This window comes from Arachis ipaensis, chromosome B03 (assembly GCF_000816755.2).
Source record: "Arachis ipaensis cultivar K30076 chromosome B03, Araip1.1, whole genome shotgun sequence".
Lineage (NCBI taxonomy): Eukaryota > Viridiplantae > Streptophyta > Magnoliopsida > Fabales > Fabaceae > Arachis > Arachis ipaensis.
Genome location: NC_029787.2, coordinates 27,248,939 through 27,254,290, shown reverse-complemented (window position 1 = coordinate 27,254,290; position 5,352 = coordinate 27,248,939).

Here is a 5,352-nt window from a genome sequence, read left to right as displayed (position 1 = left end):
ATACATGAAAAATGTATTATCTCGTTTTTAAAATTTAAAAAATACTATAAAATTTAATAATTGAGTATTATATTAAAGTTTGGTTAATATCTAAAAAATATATAGCATATTTTCCCTGCATTCAACATGTTTTATTTATTTATTATCAAAACAGAAAACACTCATCATTTTGTTACTGATTACTTTTTCATCTGAAGAAGATAAAAAGATTCATGCAATAATACAACCAAGTGGGGCTGTTGAACTAGTAGCGGTTCGGTCTTGAAACCATCATTACATAAATTTGTAGCATATCTTAGGGGGGAAAAAGAAAAGAAAAACAAAAACTTAAGATGCAAAAACAATGTACCATTTCAAAATAATGTCATGCTCTTTTCTACCCCATAAAGTGATCAAAGTTTACAAGATTCAAAGCCACTTTTGATATGTCAAGGAAAAAATAAATAAAGTTATCTTCACCCTTTTTACCAGCTTGACCATGCATCATTCATCATCCTAAGATTAAAATAAAAAAGGTCGCATGTGATCAACGAACAATAATTTTCAATTTTTACTTCCCCTTTGGATCTCTGATAGCCAATTAGCACTAAGTCATCGTATAGATATAAAGTACTACTTTAATCAAATTAAATTAAAAACTATTGTTTGTGATTTTCCACCGTATATCTTCGATCCGATAGAATAAAGACTAATTTATCGCATATCAGAACTTTATTTAAAAATTTATTGTTGTTTAATAAATTACTGCATGTATAAGATGAGATTTAATTTCTAAACACTTTGCTTAAATAAACGAGTGATGATTATTTATCGCTGGCTTAAACATTGATTTATTTATAAAAAAAAAAAATCTCATTTTTAGGCAGAATCCTAACTTAACGACGGGGTGATGATTATTTTCCTTATAGATTGATTCAAATGTTTCCTTCATGTTAGTGTTGCCACTGTCAATTTCTTCCTTGTTATGCCCAAATGGGACATGAAAATGGGGACCACATAATAGGTTTCATAAAGTTAATCATGCCTTTACGAAATGTTTAACACCATTAATGGATCAACTTAAATTAGCATTACCATTACCAATGTTACTACTATGTGCTAGATTTTGGCTGTAACCACATTGTAAAATTCACTTTTGTTCCACATCTTTTTTTAGTTCATCGATAGAGCCAAAAGTTTATAGTATGAACATTATGAAAAAACACGTACCCTTGTACTTCAATTATGAGATTTGGAATGTGTATAAAATAATACATAGCTTAGTAAGTAGTAAAATAAAGAACATAAAACTCTAAAGTACACCAATAATAATAATTATGCCTGAGAAAGTTATGTTGCAGTGATTAAATAACTGCAGCAACATTTCTGTCCCCCCATTGGTGGTGAACTAAATTAATACATTTATTCAATAATTCTTCAACAGAAGTCACGGAATGTCACTTATTCTAAAAATAGTTGTGTTAATCTAATGATATAATTATTTATATGTCTTTTTGTGTTTCTTTAAATTTTGAAGTAAATAATTTTATAATACACATTAGAATGAGAGTAGTTTTACGATTTAGTTTTGTTCTTTTCTTTTGGATTTTTTTTTTTTTTGCACTTTACTTTTGTTAGTTTATTTTTTTATACTTTAAATCAACATAATTTTTATATTTTTTATCTAAATGATTATGTTTGTCTTGCCTAATAAGTAGTTCTTTTTTTTGTTCTAACGTGAGGTCATTAACCGAGGATTATCACTTAAATCTTAGTTCTTCATGCGATAAATTTATAAAGTTAATTTTAATTGTTTAGATAGATTAACATAAATTCTGGCTAATTTTTCTTGTCTCTTTGGTTTATCTGTTAAGACCGTATTAATTATGATAAAAATTAAAGAATTTTGGCACACTTTCATGTCTTGTTCGTTATTTACTTATTGAAATATAGACGAAGATAACAGTTCATAAAAGTGTCATATTATTAGTAAAAAATTTTATATTTATGAAGTTTTAGTGTGTACTTTATTTTGTCTATTGAAAACAATCTCTTCCATTTACTTTAATATTTATGAATTTTTGTATTTTTTTTATTCATCCCAAACTCTTTTGTACGTATTTTTGTTTATTTATTGTATAAAAATATGTTTAAAATTTAGTAAACCTATAAGAGAGCTTGTCCTAAAACAAAATTATATTGTATTTATATCTTTTTGAGATGTAAAAGTAAAAAATAGAGAAGTAAATTCTAACTTTCTATTTTTATATATGTATAGACTACAAAAGTTATTAAAATAACGACCAATTTTAACGATCAACAAAATCAGTTGCTAATAGTGATCGATTTAACAATTAATTAATATTTTATACCAAAAAAAGATTGGCCGCTAAATCGGTTTCCTCTCATCCAAATTAAAACAAACTAGGTCTAAACTTAAAAATTATGATCACACTATATATTTCTTTCTGAATTAAAACGTGTGAAACTTAGAAATTTGAAGTTCGCTTGAAAATGACAAACTTTATAAGACAAACTTTAAAAAATTAATTCTGGGATATAATCTCAGACTATTTTTTTTGTGAAAATAAAGTTTTTTTATTTTATTTCAGAAAAAAAAATTTTATTAACTGACCTCTTTGTTTTAAAGATAAAGATGTATAAAAATAAAATAAATGAACGAAAATATACATAAAAAATTTGAGATGACAAAAGTACACATCACTTATTTATAAATATTAAAATATACTTGAGAGATTGTTTTTTATAAACAAAATGACATGCCATTGAATTTATATTTACGAATCTTTAGTATATAGTTTTATCCATAAAAAATAATCTCTCCAGTATATTTTGATATTTTTAGATTTTAGTATTTTTTATCCTAATTTTTTTTATATGTATTTTGGTCTATTTATCGTATAAAAGTATATGTTTAAACTTAGGATAGAAATATAAGAGAGCTTGTTCTAAACCACAATTATTTTGTATTTATATCTTTCTAAAATGTAAAAGTAAAAATTGAGAAGCAAACTCTACAATTCTGTCTTTATATAATATTTCAATGATGAAACACACAAAATTTTCTCATGCATCTCATTGGACATTTATACCTCTAATTAATTACCATATTTTCTTTTTCTTTTGTGGTCCAATTAGAGCACCAACAACGGCACCTTGACTATAGAAAAAGACGAACCCAAATTGAAATTAATGAAGATACAGACTGATTTCCTAGTTTCAGGATCCTATCTGAAAATGTTGTATATCTACTTACCCGCTAATAAATAATATATTTAAGTATATTTTAATTAATTGGATAGATGAAGACATCTCTCTAATGCACAAGTCCCTTTTTCTCACACAATGCCTTTCCCTTCACTCAATCTCATATATATTTTTAAGACTTCAAGAAGCCCTAGATAGTAACCACTACCTCTCCTATAGCTATATAGTGCATTATCGCCATTATGCCTACTATAAGGGAGTCAAACAAGGGTATATGAGTCCAAAGATTTGACTATATATAAAAATAAAACCGATAATTTGACCCAAAAAAGAGGGAATAAATTAATGGTGTTCTCCCACTTTCGCAGTTGAACCATCCAATTATGAAATGGCTGTGTATGCAACATAGAAAACAAGCTACGTAATAGTGGCAATTTGAGGTAATGGGAAACATAAACTGTGAAGTGGAGCAAGCAGGCACATTTTGTGGCATTAGAATAAAAACATCACACACTATGTTTATGCTCATTATCATCTTATTCAATTTTTCCATTCATATTATTAATTAGCTTAACTAATTCCAATTATTCTACATGTGACCTCACTTTAATTTGTCCACAAATTATAAAGTATTAAAATTAGTGTACATACTTAAAAACCATTAAAAAAAGTTTTTAAATTAAGTTTAGGATTCATTATCTAGCTATAAAATCATGAGAAATATCATAAATATTATAAATCTCACCTCTTTTAATGATAAGGTTCTAGAAAATTTATAAGTGTTCGATATTTTTCATCTCAGAAGTTAATTTTTAGGGTTAATTAGGCTCATTTGATTTCAATTTTAATAGAACAGTATTAAAGTCTATCTAATTCAATGTTGTTAATCACCTACTTATAAATATTTACACTTTAGACCATCATTATTTTTTAGTATAAAGGGAGTAATGCTAGGTAGACAAAAAAAAACAGCCAGAACTTGCCTTATTTAGCATTAATTAATTGTCGCAACAATTAATGAATGCTAAATAAGACAAGTTATAGCTGTTTTTGGTTGATTATTTTTTGTTACCAAACATTTTCAAAAACAAGATGTACTATAATATTTATAGAGGTGCGATATATCTTTTATTATGAGTTAATTTTTTAGATTGAATTATGCGTGCTTAATTTCATGAATTCTAATAATTAAACAAATTTTGGAAAGAAAATTATTGATAGACAAAAGGAATAACGCACACTGAAAAAGAAAGGAAGTATGTGTATATAAAAATGAGAAGTTGAAAAAAGTCAACGGTCAAAGATTTGCATTACTATGTATGTCTCCCACACATAAGAAATGACATTCCCAAAAACCCTCTCCCACTTGGGTGCGGGCCTACGTGCTGCCTCGGTGCACCCGCCTTCCCGCAATCCCTCCTCCCCACCAACCAAGGTGGGTCTCTTTATTACTTCACTTTCTTTTTTCTCTTTCTATTTATTTTGCTGGGATCGGAGCCATCCGATCATATTACCGGTCGGCAGTTGACCGTTGACTTTTGAAGCCATAGGGTGACAAACACGTGATGGCTGCTTTTTCAGCCCATAAAGTTTAGCCTCTCTACTCTTTAGGATATATTTCATTTGATAATTTTTTTTTTAATTTTTAAAAATCTTAGTTTGGTTAATGAGTGTATGTTTTTAAGTATCTCTTCTGATTTTTTTTTATATGTTTGGAAAAGTATTTGTAGTAAAAACTAGAATCAGTAAAAATACATTTCTTAAAAAGAATATAATTTCATCTTCTAAAAAAGTTCTTTTTTATAAGATAAAAATATATTTAAAACTAAAATGAATTTAAAACAAAAAATTAATAAATTTTTAAAATTTATCAAAAAACATCATGTGATTCATTAGCAAATAAGAAACTATTATCGCGATTTTTAATATTGAAAAATTAATATAAAAAATACTCCAAACTAAGTGCTATATAGGAGATAAAAACATGATTTTTTTTTTTTTAAAGATTAGAAGTAACAAATAGTCGCAACGTAGCAAAGTAATATAAAGATTTTAGCTACACAATATCTTAGATTTTGTTTTTACAATTAACAAATCTAAATATAATTTAATAATTTTATTAAGTTTTTTTTCTAACATTTGGTC